This window comes from Notamacropus eugenii, chromosome 2 (assembly GCF_028372415.1).
Source record: "Notamacropus eugenii isolate mMacEug1 chromosome 2, mMacEug1.pri_v2, whole genome shotgun sequence".
Taxonomy (NCBI): domain Eukaryota; kingdom Metazoa; phylum Chordata; class Mammalia; order Diprotodontia; family Macropodidae; genus Notamacropus; species Notamacropus eugenii.
The window spans coordinates 246,333,331-246,354,928 of NC_092873.1; the positions used below are offsets into that span (position 1 = coordinate 246,333,331).

At 37.7% G+C, this 21,598-nt stretch overlaps 1 long non-coding RNA gene across 1 annotated transcript in view; it reads left to right on the top strand.

Moving 5' to 3' along the window:
- The window catches only part of LOC140523855 (uncharacterized), a 40,118-nt gene extending 20,740 nt beyond the window's left edge, over positions 1-19,378 (top strand). Inside the window, exons 3-4 of the long non-coding RNA XR_011973491.1 lie at positions 13,809-13,997; positions 18,107-19,378. This is a non-coding gene — a long non-coding RNA (uncharacterized lncRNA). The remainder of the gene's footprint in view (positions 1-13,808; positions 13,998-18,106) is intronic.
- The last annotated feature ends 2,220 nt before the right edge of the window (positions 19,379-21,598 follow it).

The window sequence follows — 21,598 nt, forward strand, 5'->3', positions numbered from 1 at the left end:
GAAAGCAATACACCAGTCTGGAAATCACTGAAGCCAACCATCCCCTGCTGTGCTGTTTCAGTGATTCAAAGTGAGATACTGATGTACTTGTTCAAGGAAAAGCGGTACTTTCTAGTCCTTAAGGCATTCTGCCAACCTAGGCACCCATGAATAGAGTTGCAAAAATTTCAGATTATTTTTAAAAACAGAGAGAATTTTAAAAGCTACCAGAGTTAGCTTTTCTTGCTTCCAAAACTTTGCTTTCTTAATACAAATTTTACTCTCATCACTAGTGTTGTGGTAGAGTGGAAAGATCACTGGATGGAATTTTGGAGTAGGACAGAGTCTGGAGGCTTATATTTTGATTTCACCTAGACTACTCACTCAATGTGTGACCTCAGATAGATCATTTCATCTCCTTGACCTCCAATTTTCAGGTCTGAAAAAAAATGGGGTGGACAGGATGAGGTCTAAAGTCCCTTCCATTAAGACATTCCAAACATCTGTGATACATAGTAGAACCCAAAGCCAAATTGAAATGCTTACATAGGCATTATAGTACAACTGGTGTTTTGAAAAGCAAACCCACTATGATCCCTCCATAGGTTTATGACACCAAATATATAATATAAATGTGGGAAGACAGACATAGAGTTGTTCCAAGAGCAAAGAAGTCTAGGAAGGAGGTAGGGGAAGTTAGGAATAAAGAGAGATTTGGGAGTAAGTTGTACATTGTGGGTAATTCTGAGAGATGGAAGCCTGGGTAATGAATGTGGAAAAGCATATATAGTTTCTCAACTTCAGTGTGAGGAATGTCTACTTAATGCAGTGAAGGAAGGCCTTCGTTACAGTCAAGATTATTTAAAAAATAGAATGAAATTAGCAAAGACTAAGAAACCTGCTCCTTCAGAAGGGCTTTTTAAAAACAAAAGAGATTTTCATTGGAGTAGAAAGCTTTGAGTAACTGAATAACTTCAGAAGGTACCATTAACCCTGCCCCAGTACTCACTAGCTATATAACCTTGGACAAGTCACCTAACTTCCATAGCTTTCACTTCCTTATTCTCTAAATGAAGAAGAATACTAAATAGCTTCTCAGTTCTCTTCCAATGGTACATCTCTGAATCAAGGATAAAGGGAAAACAAGCACATCATTTCTAGTTTAAGAAGGTTTCCTAGTGAGAGGAAAGAAAGGAGGAAGGGAGGAATACATAGAGGAATGTAATCAGGTCAAGTACAATTTCTGGGAAGACAGGACTTCAAATATAGACAAACAGAAAAGTGGTATGATTTTGGCACTGAAAAATGATGTGCCCTGCCTCCTAGCCTCCTCTCTGGTGAAAAATACATCCTTCAAATGAGTTGTCCTGGAGGACAAACTCTCAAATTTCAGATTTATCCTTTTGCTTTTAGGATCTATGATTTCATCACAAATGGAATAATCATTATTCCATTAACATAATCACACAGTATAATGTTGGAATGGACCCCAGAAGTCATCTAGTTCAGCTTCCCACTGGATATAGGAGTCCTTTCTGATGGATTCTCTGACAGATGGGTTTTCCTTCTGGTCTCTACTTAATACTTCCAAGGAAAAGGAGATTACCAACCTATCAAGGGATATTGTCATATCCCTACTTTTTTCCTTCCCATGACTCCTTGGGGAAGATACAGAGTAAAACAAAACAAAACTTGTTCTCTCTTTTGGGGAAAGAACAAGTTCCTTAAAATGGTCTCTTTCCTCATAAAATAACCTGAGGTTTTATGAATATGGAGGTAGTATAGGATGGGTAGCAATTAACTCTGAGATTTAAGAAAATATCACTTAGATTCAGGTTGGGGGAAGGGAAAAGAAGAGAAAGAAGACACAGAGAAAGATCATTGCTGAACAACTGGTTATGGTGAACAATGACTGTATGTCTGTTTTAGTATGAGACAGTTAACTGATTCTGGTTTCAGGTACTTCAATCAGAAATCCAATTTGCTAAATCTAAGACATAGTAAGTCAGTATGGGATAATGGAAAGTACATTGGATCTGATCAGAAAGCCTGGGTTCAAATCTTACTTCTCTGATTTACTGTGTCTTAGATGTTAGGAAAATTACTAAACTTCACTGAGACTCAATTTCCTCATCTAGCTCCTAAGGGTGATGGATTAGATTATGCTCAAAGAGGCAGCTGTGATATGGGCAGGAGCACTGTAATTTATGCCCAGAAGACCTGAGGTCATATCCTCAGACATTTACTTGTGTTACCTAGGGCAAATCCCTCAGCCTCTGTTAGTTTTAGTGTCCTCCACTGTAAAATGGGAATATTAACAGTGCCTATTTCACTGGGTTGTGAAGATTAAATGAGATTACATATCTATAGTCTTTTGTAAACCTTAAAATGCTATTTAAATACTAGCTTTTAGACAATGACACATTTCATCCCCTGTACTCCTTCTACCCTCTTTATGCAAAACAGCACCTAAAATTGTGTAGCTAATGTTTTATCCATCACATATTATATTGGACTTATTACAGTTCTATCCTTATGTAATTCACCCCCCAACTCTAAATTCCTTCTAATGCCTTCCAGCTCTAAATCTTATGATTGTATCCTAGATGTACTATGTCCCATTCTGGGACAATGATTACAAAGTGCCATTCCCAGAGGGTGTAGGGTGTTAAACAGAAAACACAGAAATGAAAGACAGTATCCAGGAAAACTAACCAACAAAAACTCAGCTGCCTTTGCTGGGAGTACCACCTCGACCCTTCTTTCTACACAAACCTTGCACACAATCTAATGCCCACCATTGATAATCACTTTGCTTCATCCCCTAAAATGTCTCAGGCTAAACAAAGCCATGTCAGAAATACCAGCAGCCTAGCCTAGTGGTCCTCTTGCTGTCTTGCCTTTCCTGATCTGATGTTCATTTTTAAACAATTCATTTCATTAAAAATGTCTTCCTCATGTTGAGAGGCAATCTTACCCTGTGCTTTCTAACCATTAGCCCTAATTCTGCTTTCTAGAACAAAACAAGAGTCATGTCAAGTTTTGATTTCAATCACAGACCATAAAATTTCCATCGATTATTGCCATCAACAAAATCTTTCATATCTAACTGGTGGACAAGATCGAAATTGTGGGCTAGCTATATAGCTGAATCTGGAAATAGCTGAATAATAGGAAAGGAAGAGTACTCACTCATGCATTGAGGTCAGCCTAAAGAGGGGTCTGCAGAGATGTGGCCCAGGAAATTTGTCTTGCTCACGTGCTATTTAACAAATTTACCTGTGACTTAAAGTGAAGGCGTAGCCCACATACCTATCAAGTCAACAAGCATTTTTTTTGTACCTACTCATTGCTAGGCACTGCTAAAGCCCAGGGAAACAAAAAGATGCTAAAACAGTCCCTGTCTTCAAGGGACGTACAATCAAAAGGGGGAAACAACATGCAAAACCTATATATAAACAAGATATATTGAAGGTTATATTAAAGGGAAGTCACTAGCATTAAGGGGGAGTGGGGAAGGAGTCTTATAGAAAATGAGATTTTAGCTGAGATTTGAAAGAAGCTAGGCAGGGACAGAAAGGAGAGAATTCCAGACATGAGGGATAGCCAGGGAGAATTTGTGGAATTGTGAGATACATCCTCTTGTTATAGGAACAGCAAAGAGGGAAGATCAACAATGGCATATAACAAAAACAAACAAACAAGCAAACAGAAGTAAAAACCACCAGAGGAAGTATTATAACATGTGGGAAGAAGAATGGTCCTTGAGCTCTGGAACAGTAGGTAGACTGCTTAATTTAGAGTCAGGAAAATGAAGTTTATAAAGCCACCTCAGAATATTTAATAGCTGTGTAACTCCAAACAAGTCACTTAATCTCTCTCAAACCTTAGTTACCTCATCTGTAAAATGGGGATAATATAAAGCATCTACCTGACAGGGGAATTGGAAAAGATTAAAATGAGTAAAATCTGTACTGCAGTTGCAAACATTAAAGCTGTAAATACATATTAGCCATTAGTTGGTATACTACAAGCCTTAGTACCTAAATAGTAATAGGAGTTCTTGCTCCTTATTCAGTCCTCTTTTCATCCTCTTTTTCCTCATCCTCCTTACCTGGCAGACTTGGGGTTTATGGGGTGTTTGAGATGACAAACACCTCTGATGTGAGGGCTTGCCAAGCCTTCATCAGGGCTTCTCATCCACCTTTGGTTCTAAGAAGCATGTGTAGCATGTGTAATGGCCACGCCACACTAAAACTGTCTCAGCAGACAGGCTAAAGTAGGTTGAGAGTAACCAGCTGGCCTCAGAGCTGTCTGTGAGTTAGGGGAAAGTCTGCTCCAAGCATGTGAAGACCTTTCTTGGTAGACTGGGCAGATGACAACAACTCATTCCAATGGATATCAAGTAGGCTAAATCAGGCTCTGTGGACTACTTAGTCATCCAAGATTCCAAGGTTATCCACTGCATCCTGGGCCAAGTTGTTTTGACTTTTGTCTTGCCACTGGACTTCAATGGCTAGGAAGAGAGAGTCAGGTTGATGACTTTGTGCAATTCTGCCTCATTTAAATCTAAATCATTCACAAGTCAAGACATCACTCATGATGTCATTGGTCACTTGAGAACTAAGGATGAACAACAACCACACGGACCTTCCTGAAGATGGAGAACTCCCAGAATCATAGAGATTTTCAGTATCATTGACCTAGATCGTTCACAGACATTCCAGAGAGTGGAAATTATTGGGGGTTTGAGTGATATCCAGTGATAGCCTTCTGCCCAAGTTTTGGCATAAAACACAATGAAGGTGGGGTGGAGGAGGGAGATGGAAATATGAGTATGACTACGATGTGTAATATATGTGTATAGATATACATATGTGTGTATACACACATATATATATACATATCTATATTGTATGTATGCACATATATTTATATAAATGGACAGGTCTGAGTACAACAGTGCAGCAAGAAGAGAGAAGACTGTGTGTATGTGTATGTGTATATATGTGTGTGTGTGTATGTGTGTGTGTGTGTGTGCGTACACATACACATATATATGTATATAAATGGAGAGACCTAAGTACCATAGTACAGCAAGAAGAGAGAAGACAGGCATCTGACAGAAATGGACTAGAGGTCAGTTTCCATTAGAAGTACTAATAATAATGACAGTTTGTGAGAATTCAATCAACAGTTTTTCTTTTCCTTATTTTCCCAGAGCACAGAAGGGACTCTGGCTACAAGGTTCATTTCAATCCTCTATACATGGTTTAAACATGTATTATCACATTATATTTCCTGTTATAAATGTTCCTTCTCTACTCTAGGAAGTTGTATGAAACAACCTATGATTTTATCTATAGTTTTAGTTCTGAGTCCCAGCCAGAAATAACGCTCTGCCTAATCCAACTTCAGCATGGGATTTCTTTCTCACTCTTCTCGGAAGACCATTTCTTCTTCCTTGACTGTTCTTAGCTGCATTTCCAATAAGTACACACAGACTAGCAAAGGTGTGTGGTTAACATTGTTTATAAAGGCAACATTATACTATCTAAAACAAAACAAAACAAAAAGTAAACTTTCCCTATGCTCAGTGAGAAATGTTTCAAGCTTCTATGACAGAGGAGAGGGGGAAAGGGGGAATAAAGGATTACAATCACGAGGTCTCTTGTCCAGGGAGCTTTCTGAACTAGTTTCTGTTCTAATACTCTTCATCTCTGATATCTCCAAGTGACTTTGATCCTAGATTTCTGATCCTTCTCTTGGTGGTATCTGCCTCTGCACATGCTTCTGCTCTGCCAACTTCCTGACATGTCCCTTGGCTTTCCTTTGTCCAACTCAGTGCATCTTCTACATTTTACATCAGGTCCTGGGTTTCTCATTGAAACTGACTTCTACTCATAATTATTGAACTGAATTTGAATGGGTACCCCTAGGGAGTAGAATGAAAGAGAAAAACAATTGAAACAATCATTGTTCATCCCATGTCTATGATCCCTTTCTAATTGATTCAAAGGTCTTATTCCCACCTCATAAAGGATCTCCCCTATCAAAGTTATATTTTTACATTCAGTTTAACATTTTTTATAAGCCTTTTTTATTTGGTTAGGTTCTAGACTTCGAAGGATCGACTTCTTTTCCTGGTCCCCCTGTCAAACATTTACTGACCCCAGAAAAAATAAATTAGAGTATATTCTGGTAAACTCCTTATAACTGAGTTCACAATCTGAAAATTAACAAATTAATATTCTTCCATGAGAGTCTAGGCCTGCCATAGAGAGTAAGCCTATGTAGTATACTAACTTCTAAACTTATAGTTATATAATTTTTACAAGCAGGTACTTTATAAAATTTTCATAGGTTAAATTGGTGCGATTGGAATCAAAATAGAATCATTTACTATTTTTGTTTTAGTATAATCAAGTGTCTCTGATTGAATCTTGCCTTTATCAGTCAAGAGTCTTTATAAGGAGTAAAGTACAGAAACAAGAGTTCTTTTAACTAGAAACAGTATACGTATTTGTATTGTTAATTATTTTCATGAGATTAAAGATCTTTCCCACCCATTGTTGGGCCTGCCAGTTGTGGGAAACTTGATTAGGGGAGTTCTTTTGTAGGAAGGTTCCAAGTACCTTTTGTTCTGTCTATTAAGGCACTGGGTCAAAGGATTGTGATGCCCTCGGGCTCTGAAAAAAGGTATAAAAACTCTGAGTTGAGGTTTTGCTTTGGAGCTTAGTTTTTGGTAAGAAGGTTTGAGTGTCAGATGAGGACTCTGGGAAGCCGCTAAGGAGACACCCTCTCCTCCCCGCCCCCCCCTGCTCCCCAGCTCTGAGAACACAGATGTTGTGCTTTCCTCTCTGGTAACGATGGTCAGACAGCTGTACCTGTCTGTTAAATTATGGTCAGGCAGGGGAAGCCATGTCTGCTGATCATTTGATTTCTCTGTATTTTCTTTGAAGTTCAGGGTGCTGACTCCCCTAAATTAGGTGAATGAGATATGTTCTTATTTAAAGGAATGATACATGTGCTTGATTAAAGTGATTGTTTGCCCTTGAAAGTTGCTTTTCTTTTATGAATGCAGATCTAAAAATCTGTGATAGCAGGTCCCTGTGTATGTTGAGGTGCTTACTGATACAATTGGGAACCCCAAATTTCCCCAGGGATCCCTGAAACAGATTTGGAATCCTAATTGGTGGTTGGAACTTGTACTTCACTAGGAGAAGCAGGCTAACTTAAGGAAAAAATTCACAAAACACCCCCCCCCAAAGATATAAAGCTCCCCAAAAGGGATAAAGCACTTGAGTTTGATTGCTTTGAGTTTCAAGGCCATAAGGCAATCCCTATCCTATAGACTGCAGTTCATTTAGTTCTCAAATAAACTATCTGGACTGATTTTACAATAACATAAATAGTCCAGATTTTCCTGACAGTAGAAACCAAGAGTATATAGACATAGGTGTGATGGTAAATGTTTAACAACTGGTTTTCCAGGAGGAAAAAATGCATATGTGACACACTTGTAAGTTAAATGTGCATTATTGGTATTTTCTTCATAACTTTCTTAAATCCAAACATCATGAAAACAATAGATTAACTCCTGCTTTATAACATTTGCTGATTTCTTAAGTGTAAATATTCATGCTGAAAATTTAACAAACAGCTCTCATAAGCTGATATAGTCCAGCTCCACCACACCCTACAGATAGGTCAATCTCCATGGTATATTCTGGGTGAATTGCTAGGCACTGATAAAGCTAGCCAACAGAGCAAGAGAGATTTCCCCAGTTTACTCTGGGCTGGGAACTGAGCTGATTAGAGCAAGAGTTTCTGAAATTTTGGTAATTTTTGAAAGTGTTTCAGATCATACCCACTTAAAAGACTTTGAACTCAGGAAATTAACAAAGGAATAAACCAAATAGCAGGTGGATAAGGGGGGAAAGAGAGTAAATTCCTGAGTATAACCTGAATCACAGAAACACAATTTTTCTTTCTTTTGTTTTTGCCTCGGATTTGTGTTTTTCTTGGTATAAAAACTCCTTCCAGCTGTGCAGATGAGACACTTGGCTATAATTTATAATCATAACACATCACCTGCGTCCAACAAAGGTTAAGTGACTGACATGCAGTTAGACTTGCATCTAGTCTTCCTGAAACTTGATTCTACTTTAAGGTGAAATTATGACTGCCCTTCTTTTGTTCTAACTAGCTTCTTGCACGGATCTCTCCATATAACCAATATTAGTCATTTCCATTTTTCTTTGAGAATGTCAGACTCAGACCTTGGCTGATTTTGTTTTCCTATTTCAAGATTTTTTCCTCTGCTGAACTTCTCACTAAATTGCAGGTTTTCTTCTAGGAGGTGTTTTGAGTTGGCAGTTCATTAGTAGGGCACAGATAATAAAACCATCTTAATTGCAATGAGCACTTAAACTTTCCTGGACTGGTTTACCAATCCACCTACTTTACTGGTAAACTTTGGATGACTCATGACTCAGGTGCCATCCCTCACCCTACTTCCCTTCTTCCTGCAGGAGTAATTTTCCACATTTTGCAATTTTACAATATTACAAACCTTAGACATACAGCAATAATAGGCAATTTCCACCCACAGTAAGAGAAGGGTCATTTTGCTATTCAGGATTATAATGAGATCCAAAATCACATCTACCTACATTTTCTTGTCTGATGTTTATGCTTCAGTGGAAGCAGCAGAAGACTACCAGAAGACAAATAATAAAGCCCCAGGAACTTCAGATATCATGAGGTTTTTATACAATTTAGTTTCATATCACTTAGAATATGGCCTTCAACAAATCACTTTATTCCTCTGAGGTTCAATTTTCCTCTGTATAAATGAGGAGCATGGACTAGTTGATCCTCAAGCCCTTTCCAGGTATAACATTCTGTGATGGTGAGACTTTACATCATGTTACAGTACAGAAATCACTGATTCTGGCTGGAGTCCTGTATCTGGGACCTAGTAGAAGTTAGGGGTAGCAAGATGGCATAGTGGATAGAGTGCCAGGCCTAGAATCAAGAACTTTTGTTTTTGTTGCTCAGTTGTTTCAGTTATGACTGATTCTTCATGACCCCATTTGGGGTTTTCTTGACAAAAATACTGGAATAGTTTGTCATTTCCCTCTCTAGCTCATTTTACAGATGAGGAAATTTAGTCAAACAGGGTTAAATGATTGGACCATGGTCACACAGTCAGTAAGTATCTGATCCCAGATTTGAGATCAAGTCTTCTTGACTCTAGGCCTCGTGCCCTATCCATTGCACCACCTAGCTGCCCAGTCAAGAAGATCTGAGTTCAAATCTTGTCTGAGACACCTTTGAGCTGTGTGACCTTGGGCAAGTCACTAAACCCTATTTGTCTCAATTTCTCTATCTGTAAAATGAACTAGAGAAGGAAATGGCAAACCACTCAGTTATCTTTGCCAAGAAAACTCCAGATGGGATTACAAAGAGTCACATATGATTGAGCAATAGCAAAGAGTTGAGGAGTGACCTGTCCAAGCATGGAAACAGCCACAGAGACAGGGCGCAAAATGTTTTTCATCATGAACACTAATGAGGCTAGTTTGACTGTAATGACAAGTGCAAGGGGAGAGATTCATATGAAATCAATCTGAAAAGATAATCAGGGACAAGATTGCTAAGGGTTTTAAATGACAGAAAGAATTTGTATTTATCAAAGAGGGAAGTGGGAGCAATGGAAACTTCTTAAACAGAAGACTGAAATGATTATCTTTTGCTTTAGAAAAATCACTTTACCAACTTTGTAGAGGATGCAGTGGGGAGGGACATTAGTAATCCCTTTTCAAAAACAGTTGGTTGGTTGTTGTCCTTCATTCTTGAAGAGGACCAAAATAGCATCACCATGATAAAGTGTAATTTCAGTGTGTCCAACTAAGGCTGATCAGACCACTATGAGTTCAGAATACTCTACCACAAGTTGGGCACAGATAGTCTAAGTGAATATTTGGAGTGGATACTCCAAATTTGTGCATCCTACATTTATTTTGTGCTGTCTCAATTCTGCTTTGCTCACAGAACATAGCACCCCTTCTGATGTGCACACCCCATGCTGAACGGTCCTGTATCAGTATCTCCCATGTTGCACAGACAAATCCATAGTTCTTGAGAGAGACCTTGAGAGTGTCATTGTATCACTTCTTCTGACCACTATATGATCGCCTGCCCCATGTGAGCTCTCCATAAAATAGTCTTTTTTGCAAGCATACATTTTGCATTTGAACAATGTGGCCAGTTCATCAGAGTAAGGACCTCAATGTCTGGTACCTTATCTTACCAGGTGATCTTCAGAATCTTCCTAAGACAGTTCAAATGGAAGCAATTCAGTTTCCTGGCATGGCACTGATAGATTGTCCATGTTTCACACATATATAACAATGAGGTCAGCACAACATCTCTTTAGACCTGCAGTTTGGTAGTCAATCTAATGCCTCTCCTCTCCCAAACATTTCTTTGGAGCCTCCCAAACACTGAGCTAGCTCTGGCAATGCGTGCATCAACCCCATTGTCAATGTGTGCATCCCTGGAAAGTTACACTACAAAGGTAAATGAACTTATCCACAGCATTCAAAACTTCTCCATTTGTTGTAACTGATGGTTCCTCATATGGATGGTGTGGTGGTGGCTGATGGAGCACTCGTGTTTTCTTGGTGTAATTATTAGGCCAAAATTAGCACAGGGGTCGGCACTTTTGATGAATGCAAATATTTAGCTTAGAAAGGATAAGTCTATGATCATTCCAGCACTCTGTACCACACATTGCCTTTGTCACTCTGACATCTTGTCTGTTTCTTCTCCTTATAATTACAGTCTATTAGATGTCAATGTTTGCTTCGAGGGTGCATCCATGAAGTTTTACTGCATTTAGGATAAATGGAAACAGATAAATGGAAAACAGTGTTGGTAATGATAAGGTCATGCAATGCCGAAGTCTTCAGCAGTAAATGACCATTACTGTGGATGTTTCCAACTCCATTCCTCCCTAGGACTCTCTGTCAAGTCTGGTAGTCTGCCTAATCTAGCATTAAAGTTACCCAGAATTGTAGGCTTATTCTCTTTTGACACATTGACAATAAGGGTCTCTAGGTCATCATAAAATTTTTCTTTGACTTCATCAAGGTTTGTCATGGTAGGAGCATAGGCACTGATGATGGTGGCATGGAGTTTTTCTGTGAGTGGCAATTGCTTTGTCATGAGCCTTCAAAAACAGTACTATGAGAACAGAAGTCAATTATATGCTCTGCCCAAGGCAAGAAAGCCGAGCCATGGGTGGGGAAACTGCAACCTAATAGGTCTGGGTGCAGCCTTTTGACTGAGTTCAAGTTTTACAGAACAAATTCTATTATTAAGGAGGACCCAGAGGGTCACATACTCCAATAGCACTGAGTAGTTCTGATGCACCACCATGTGCTTGCTCCCATGCTTTTTAACATGATGTTTTTAGTCATGTTGTCAAATGCTTTCAATGAAGATGAACAAGGCATCAAGGTCAACTACCATACTGATGGTAAGTTCTTCAATTTGAAAAGGCTACAAGCCAAGACCAAAGTGGAGGGAATGTTGGTGCATGATTTTCTGTTTGCAGATGATTGTGCAGCCTCTGAAGTTGAGATGCAACAAAGTATGGATCAATTCTCTGCTGCCTGTGCTAATTTTGGCCTAACAATTAACACCAAGAAAACACAGGTGCTCCATCAGCCACTACCACATCATCCGTATGTGGACCCATCAGTTACAACAAATGGAGAAGTTTTGAATGCTGTGGATAAGTTCACTTACCTTTGTAGTGTACTTTCCAGGGATGTACTCATTGACAATGGGGTTGATGCACACATTGCCAGAGCTAGCTCAGTGTTTGGAAGACTCCAAAGAAAAGTATGGGAGAGAAGAGGTATTAGACTGACTATCAAACTGCAGGTCTACAGAGCCGTTGTGTTGACCTCATTGTTGTATGCCTGTGAAACATGGACAGTCTACCAGCCCCATGCCAGAAAACTGAATTGCTTCCATTTGAACTGACTTAGGAAGATTCTGTGGATCAGGATAAAGTACCAGACATTGAGGTTCTTGCTCAAACTAAACTGCCAAGCATTCAAACTTTGCTTCAGAGAGTGCAACTCTGATGAGTTGGCCATATTTTTCAAATGCAAAATGTATGCTTGCCAAAAAGACTATTTTATGGAGAACTTGAATGAGGCACGTGATCATGTGGTGGTCAGAAGAAGTGATATAAGGACACTCCTCAAGATCTCTCTCAAGAACTTTTGATTTGATTGTATGATATGGGAGATAATGGCACAGGACCACTTAGCATGGAGTGCCCACATCAGAAAGGGTGCTGTACTCTTTGAGCAAAGCAGGATTGAAACAGCACAAAGGAAATATAGGATGCACAACTTTAGAGTATCCACCCCAAATATTCACATGGACTATCTGCGCCCAATCTGTGGTAGAGGATATCGAGCTCATATTGGCCTGATCAGCCACAGTTGGACACACTGAAACTTGACTTTATAATAATGATATCATTTTGGTCCTCTTCGAGAACAAAGGACAACAACCAAGGTGTCCATATAAAATAGAAAGCAGCATGATATGGTGGAAAGGGCAAAGGATTTGGTGTGAAATGATAGAATTTGGCTTGGCAACTCAGCTCTCATCATTTGTATGATACTGGGAAAGTCATTTTTAGGTCTTTGATTTACATTTGTAAAATAAAAGAGGAGGGATGGATACAGAGGTCTTTCTACCTCTCAATTTATAAACTATATTTTGTAGTCTGCACAGTAGACACTCTTCAACTACTACGTTTTCCCCCAGGTAAATAATTTAGGCCAAAGTCTTTTGTATAATTATGAATCTCATTTAGGAAGCTTTACAGTGTTCCAGGGTTTATTGTAATAGCACCATTACACCCATAAACATGAACATTTGAAGGACCTTATCACCCACAGAAAATCTCTTTTCCATTTGGGTTCCACCTACACTGTACATTATTCATAATGCTGGCAAAATCTTTAAAAGCATATATCTCTGATGAAGACAATTTTTTGAAAAAGTTTTGCAAATTAACTTCAAAATTAGCTAGAAAAACATATCTGGTCCTACCATATTACATGTTAAATTAGATAGTAAACACCATAAAGAAAATGAAAGAGGATCTGGCATCGTAAGGGAGGTGGTTTTTATAATGAGAGTTCTATCTTCAGTGAAAACACAAGAGAAATTGATAACAACAGTCAATAACATGTCAAAGTGGTAGAAACACAAAGGATAACATTTATGCCACATACAATTATCAGAAAACAAAGCAAGCTGGTAGAAGGAGCAGAATATTCAGCTAAAAGCAGATAATTCAATTAAAAAAATGCTCCAAAACTTCATTAGCAAAGTGAAAGAATTAAATCATAAAGATCTAACCAGTCATTGTATTTCCCTAAAAATCTTTCAAAGAAATCACTTGAATAATTTCTCAACAGTATTAAGTTCTGTCAATAAATAAAATTCAGTGGAGACCCTCAAAGAGACATATCAGATTACAGTCACTCAGAGCTGTTTTAAAACTTGGAAACTTCTTTCATAATGAGGATGTATTTCAAGAAGGCAAAAAGTAAAAAAAAAAAATTACTTAATAAGGTACTTCAATTTTATTCACAGAATTGTTAATCAATCACGAAAGGCTTAGCCAAATAATAGTGCGTTAGGACCTGAAATTATTTCAAGTAGAAGCAGATAGAATTGGAAAGAGGACTTTTTTAGAGGTAACGAATATCTTCATTCCCCACCAGGCCCCAATCCTGACTCTCCAAACTTTCTCTGGCATGCCACAACAGACTTCTCACATACCTGCAGCCTCTTCCTCTGATTGATCAATGCCTCTCAGAAGCTCCATTTTAAGGAACATGCCAAGCAGGCTATGTCTTCATTCCTCTCCTGTCTACATTCTTGACTGTGGACTTTCTCCACCAACCCTGCCTGTGAGTATCTTCTCTCCTAATCTCTTACTGTTCAGCTTCATTTTAAGCATTGTTTTCCTCCACTAAAATGTAAGCTTCTTGAGGACAGAACCTGTCTTTCTTCTTGTATTTGTGTAGCCAGTGATTACCACTGTACATGACACATCATGCCTACTTAGTAGATGTTTGTTGACTCATTTTCCATATTAACAAAAATTCAAAGGTGTTCATAGGATTCTAAAAGAATGAAGTGAATCAAGTAAATCATGTGCATATGTTAAAGAAGCCTAGCAAATGGTTGTAGCCTGGAGAAATCTATAATTTTCTACAAAATTTGAAAGTCAGACTCATTAAGCCTCTTCCAAATGATAGAAAAGTTGAACCAATGAAACAGTCACAGGGAACTATCATGGGTAATCAATGATTTTGACTCAACAGTCACAGGGAGCTATCATGGGTAATCAATGATTTTGACTCAATTAATGCTTATCCCATGATCAGGTTGTTTCAATTGAAACTAAAAGTCATAAATGAACTTAGGCTGTTGTGGAGTGGAGAATAATCCATAAACAAAGAAACATAACCTTTACAAAATAAAGTAAATATTCACATTTCTTCACTGCAAGGTCCGGGCCAAGACAGTTTAGACTTAACTCTCCCCTTCCTCAAATTAACAAAAAAAATCACCCAACAATATAACAAAAAAACAGGAGCAAAAACTTCCATTGGTAGGTTTCTTCCAAGCCAGGGCCTTCATTTTGGAGAGGGGCCCAGGTCAGCTATCTTTCCATTCATTTCTCAGCTCTGACTCTCAGAATTTCCACCTCATACTCATCATGGTGCCATTCCCCATTTTTCCCTTTGTAGTTGCCTTTTGTGTGTTGTATCCCCCTACTCCCATTAGACTATAAGCTCCTTGAGGGCAAGACATGTCTTTGTTTTTGGCTATCTTCATTTTCATATTCTCAGTGCTTAGCATAGTGCCTGACCCTAAGTAAGAGTTAAATAAATACCTATTAACCTGTGTACTTAAAGAAGAGAAACTCTACAAGTCAGTAGAAAATAAATCCCACAGAAAAAATTAGCAAATAAACCAAAAAAAGCACTTCATCTTCAAAGTGACAGAAAAAAACAGAATTGAAGTTACCTAACACAAGCAGTTTCTAATTCCATTTAAAATATTACCATATAAAAGAAAAACAGTCTGTGTATTAAACATTTTTACAAAATGTTTTCATTTAATTAAACAATTACATACTTACCAGCTTTTATTCAGAAAATCAGCCCTTTCCCTATTCAATGCATCCAAAAATAATTGTTTCAGCATGACAGCAAACAGTAGGATGAGGAAAAGAAGAAAAGAAAATCTTCAGCAAAGCACTGAATATTTCTGCAAGAATATTAAGATACTATTAACTTGTTTTCATTATTTTCATGGCTATTGAGAACTTAACAAATGTGAAATAGGATGGACATTGGCATAAACATAGTAGAACAGAGGATTACACATTAAACTGTAGGTCTCTTGTTTTTATAAATTTGAATCAGTTTCTTATATATCTTGAAAATTCAGGCCTTTATCAGACAAACTTACTGCAAAAATTTTTTCTGCCTTCCCCCTCAACCCTACTCCTACCTTCTCCATGTTCTTTCTCTTTTCTGCATTTGATTTAGTCTAATTCAAGTCTGATTCTGTGTGTATGTGTGTGTATGTGTGCATATACACATTATATTCTGTTGTACATTTCAGGTGAAAGTCAGTTTCTTGGAGCACCTTTGTTTTCCCCTAAATTCACTGAAACATGAATATATATGTATCACATATATAAATCTAGACATCATCTTATGAAAAAGTGACATGTGTAAATATATGGATATTATATGGTATAATGGATATATTAGGCTTTTTTTTTGTTATCAGGGATATCCTATTTCAAAACCTACTTCAAACACTTATTAACTAATTACCTTGGGGTGGAAAACCAGTGGCTTCCAAGGACAAGGTAGTCCTCCAGGCCCTCAAGTGAGGCTCTTGAACTCAATGAAAAATTTGTTTTATGAAGTTTGGATTTAGTCAAAGGGTCACACTTGAGAACCTGGAGAGCCACAAGGTCACAGGTTCTCCTTCCCTAACCTAACTTTTCTCCACTTTATTTCTTCATTTATAAAATGGGATCCATAGCAAGTACCTCACAAGATTTGTTATAAGAATCAAATGAAATAGCATCTGCATACTACTTTGAAAACATTAAACTGCATGGATATCAAATATATTTATATGTTCATATACTACTTATGAATATCAATGCAATGTGATAGTTTGGTTTGGTTTTATGTTTTGCTTCAGTTTGATTTTTCTCTTGGTTTCTCACATTCATTTTAATTTTTCTATGCAACATAACTAATATGAAAATGTGTTTAATAAGAATGTATATGTAGAACCTCCCCCCAAAAAATGAACACCTATGCAAAATTTTGTAAAACTTGCTCCTCTCTCTCTTTTGGATACCTGTTTTTTAAAAAAAGAGAGCTTCTCAGAAGGCAGAGGTAATTTTTTAAAAATGCATTTTATATATTTATTCCTTCAAAAGTAAGTCTATGCTTGGAATGAAGGTGCTATTTCACTTTGCTTTGCCTAACAACTTTAGAAAATGTGCAATTCATTTTATATAATTATCATAATTAGTGAAAATAATTGTGTCCATATAGATATTTTAACTGGATCTGTAATTTATTTTGTGTAGTGAGCTCTTGGTAAGGAATGAGAGAAATGGTTATCAATAGCCAATGATTTGGGAGATCCAGAGTTCCCCTTTTCTCTCAAAGTTTAGTCCCTTAAAGGGCATTGAATTAACTCTCCTCAATCTTGGCCAGACTCCACCCAATCTTACAAGAAATCTCTATTCTAAGGTGAATTCCACTCATTCAAGTTTGAGTGGAGATAAATTCTTTGTCTAGATTGTCCAAGCCTGGGGATAGTCTAGGTTAGGAATAGTCTCTCTCTCTCTAGAAGACCATTCCCAGTCATCCTGATCTATATCTTGACACTGACCCAAATGGCTCTGGAGGTGAAAGTGAGGCTGGTGACTTTGAACAGCCTTCCCTCACTTAAATCCAACTCTCTTGCATATCATGGCATCACCTCCCTCATGTCATGGTCCTCTTGCAGAATGAAGGTTAAATAATAGGCACAACAACTCTGTCCAAGAGTGATATAATATCACTCTCAACCCCTTATTGTAATATTCCTTCTCTCATTAATTGTTAATCAATCACAGTTGATTGCTGCCCTCAAGAACACCCGTCTTTGAGGCAGAGCCAAGGTGACAGAGTAGAAAGAAACACATACTCTAGCTCTTCCCCTACAACCCATAAAATACCTGTAAAAAATGACTCTAAACAAATTCTAGAGCAGCAGAAGCCATAAAACAGCAGAGTAAAAGATTTCCAGCCCAAGGTAGCCTGGAAAATCAACAGGAAAGGTCTATTGCATGGGGCATGGAGCAGAGCATAGCCCACAGAGCCCAGCCCAGCCCTGGCCACTTGGCACTAGCAGGAACAGGACCAGAATAGGTCCCAGGGGCAGAATTCCCAGTAGCAGTGGTGGTTCTCAGATCCCTCAACCCACAAACACCAAAGAAAGCTTCAAAGGTCAGTGAGAAAACTTTTCATCTGGATGAGAAGGAATGCAGTCTGGCCAGCCAACAGCAGCCACTGTGCCTGCAGGCAGCATCCATTTTTGTAGCCCTCTACCTAAAGCCCCTGGGGGAATTGAGTAGCTGATCTGAATCTCAGCCCTGAGCCTGGGCCCTGGGGTGAGGAGGAGGAGCACTGGCGGAGCTGGAGGCCACTGTGGAGAGGAAATTCTCCTACTTGCAGATTCTGGGCAGAAAAGTTTTTGGTTGCTCCCAGACCAGTGTGCAGGCCAGGAGAGGAGTAAACTCTTCTCCCTTGATTGTGCCACCTTGGAGGAACTGAAAACTTACACGTCCCCAGAGTACACCCTCCTCTTGACAAAGGACTCAAAAATCAAGGAACTAGCTGGGAATATGCCCCCAAAAAGGGGAAAAAAAATAAGACTATGGAAGGTTACTTTCTTGGTGAACAGGTATTTTCTTCCATCCTTTCAGATGAGGAAGAATAATGCATACCATCAGAGGAAGTCAAGGCTTCCAAAACCTCCAAAATAAATATGCAATGGTCTCAGGCCATGAAAGAGCTCAAAAAGGATTTTGAAAATCAAGTAAGAGAAGTGGAGGAAAAATTGGGAAGAGAAATGAGAGCAATGCAAGAAAATCATGAAAAGAAAGTCAACAGCTTCCTAAAGGAGATCCAAAAAATTGCTGAAGAAATTAACACCTTTAAAAATAGGCTAACTCAATTGGCAAAAGAGGTCTAAAAAGCCAATTTAGAACTCAAAATTTTGTGGAAATAAATGTTGAAAGCTACAAATAAATAAATAAACATTTTTAAAAAAGAACACCCCCCTTCCAAGAGCATATAAACTGTGAGCCCTTCACTGTGGTTGTCTTTGCCATTTGAAAGTATCACTGACCATTTATTAAAAATACTAGCATTATTAATAAAATGACTAATTCCCTTTAAATTATATGTCTCTTGAACTTTGAAATGCCCCAGAAGCCTCTTCTACTCATGAAGGTTCACATTTTCTCTTCAACTTAAAGGCTTAGGCAGATGCTGGTAACAGTGTTGTTAAGTGATTCGTGCAATGCCATATATTCATCAAAAGAGGGATTTGATCCCAGGCCTTTCTGACTTTAAGGACTGCTTTCTACTCACTCCATTATGCTCTCTTTTGGATAAAAATGTAATTTTGAGGTCACTGAGGAATTAAAACCTCAAATATCTAGAAAATTTTGCCAAGTAAGCCTCATTTCTTGAGGTCTGCAGAGAACTGATGTTCTATTTTGCCCTTACAGATTCTGATTCTGACTCTTTTAAACTATGACCTGAGTGGTAAAATGCAACTGATACTGCATAAACATGTCAGGAGTAGTCTAATGTTTGGTTCAGTCTACAGAGAAGGAAAGAAAAGGGAAGAGAATGAGCATTTATTAAGGACCAACTATATTCCAGGCACTGTGCTAAGTGCTTTACAAATGTTATCTCATTTAAGACTAACAACAAACCTTTGAAGTGAAGTAAGTGCTATTCTTATCTCTGTTTTCCTTTGAGGAAATTAAGTGACTTGTTCAGGGTCATACAACTAGTTAAGTATCTGAGGTTAAATTTGAACTCAGGCCCTCCTGACTCCTGGACAAAGTCTTTATCCATTATACCTAACAGCCTATAGGTTGCACATTATCCTCCCAATGAAGAAAATGAAGATTCTTATTTGGTAATCTATACATGTCTTGCAGCCATTATTAGAATGTATATACCTTGAGAGCAGAAACAAATTTTCCCTTCCTTTTTCCATCAGAACTTAGTGAAGTGCCTGATAGATAGTAAGGTTTAATATATGCTAATTGCAAGAAAATATGTTACTATTAACTAATATATGCATAAGCACTCCAAGAAGTTCTACATTTCATGTTTTCCTCTTGTACTTTTATATTAAACTTCAAATATATATTCCAGCTTTCAAAAAATGGATACTGTAATGAAAAACTGACTTCTGTTTGATGCAAACAGAATGCATTATGAATGCAAAATCCATAATAGGAAAACCCTATTATTTAATAGATATTGCATTAAGCCTATAATGACATCCTCTGGGTCTATGATACAGTATGACATAATGTCAAATCAATGATGTCATAAAACCTGAATTTTTTTTTACATGTGAAAGAAATATTGGCAACGTTTCCTTTTGAATTCATAAAACCTTCTCATGGTAGGTTGTATCTGACATGAAGATTACATGCTAGTCATTGCTACCTTCCAGGTGTTACCCCAAACATTTTATTAGCAGTAATGAAAAGTTTTCATTTCCAATTGTGGTGCTTTTATAAACTGGAAAGTATGCATGTTTGCACATTTCTGAAATATATTGGCTAGGAGTGTGGCTATCTTTTTTGTGTGCGAATATACTATAATTAGGTTGCATGAAAATAGCTATTTTATTAAATGTTTAAAGTTTAGACTAAAGGAAAAAGATTTTCCTTCCCCAGGAGAGCTCTGAGAAGTGATATGTAGTATTTGGGTTTCACCACTATAATCATGGGGATACTTTGAGAGTGACTGTGAGAATCCTGAACTGCAATGATGCTCCAAGAAGCTATTATTTTATGTGTCTGGTGCTGCAATTCATTGAGTGGTATGCATGACTATAATAATAATAGCTTATGATTTCATGCCAATTTTTCATAGCACAACAATTCATAATAAGTATTCCTTAACTTGATCCTTGTAATGAAATTACGAGTCTATTTATATAGTATATTGGTGTCCATTTATAGAGGGTAACTGAGGCTGAGGGAGACTAAATGATTCACTCAAGGCCTCACAGCTAGTACAGGACAGAATTGGGAATCAATCCCAAATCTTTTGACAACAAACTCAGCATTATTAAATTATAATACACTGTGTCTCTGCTATGTATATAATATATTTGTTGGTGACATTATGCTTTTTAAAGTGTTTTCACATTTATTTTCCCAATAAGTTCAATTCAATAAACATTTGATAAGAAATATTATTATATGTATAATTATACACATACGTATACATCCTTCCTTCCTCCTCCCACTCTCCCTTCCCCTCTCCCTTTTTCTCTCCCTCTCTCCTCCTCTCCTTCTCTATCTCTTTTTCCTGAATCAAGTGCTGGTCCTAGTGATTCTTAGTTATTATTAGTTCCATGACCTTAGGCCAACCATTTAACCTTTAAAAACCTTGTTTTCCTCATGTAAAATGTTAGCCTTCATGGCCATGTTCTTAAAATGATCAAGTGAGATTATAGTAGCTAACATGTATATAGTACATTAGGTTTCTAAAGTGCTTCCAACAGGTCACCTCTTTTGTTTGTCAGGGAAACCATTTGAAGTAGCTGACATTGCTATACATATTTTAAATATTAGGAAACTGAGGAGGAGAGAGATCCATAGGTTTGCTCAGGGTCACACAATTACTGTGTGTCTAAGGCAGGATTTGAATTCAATTCTTCTAGTTCTAAGATCTGAGATCAATTTGCTATATCACTTAGCAGCCTCCTTGTAGTGTTGTAAAAACACTTTTGTAAATTATAAAACTCTACATATGAAAGTATCATTGTTTTCATTGTTTTTGATATTACATTAAGAAACAGCGTCAAGATAGTGCATACAAGGTTAGATCGGAACTTAGGAAGACCTGAATTCTAGTTCAACACACTAAACTTTGTGACCAGGGGGAGATTTTGACATACTTATGTGTTGATTCTCTATTTATAACATGAAGATTTGATGATGGGTTTAATAATAATAGCATAGAGAATAGAAGGGTTTTTTGGGGAGAAGGGGGAGGATCTCTGTTTTTGAGTACTAGAAGGTGTCATATACAATGAAGATTAGACTCTCCTTGTTTGGTTCTGGGGATAGAATTGGATGGGTGTTACAAAAACGAAATTTCCAAATTAATATAAGGGAAATGGCCTTAAAGGTGTATAGTTAAATTGTCATGGA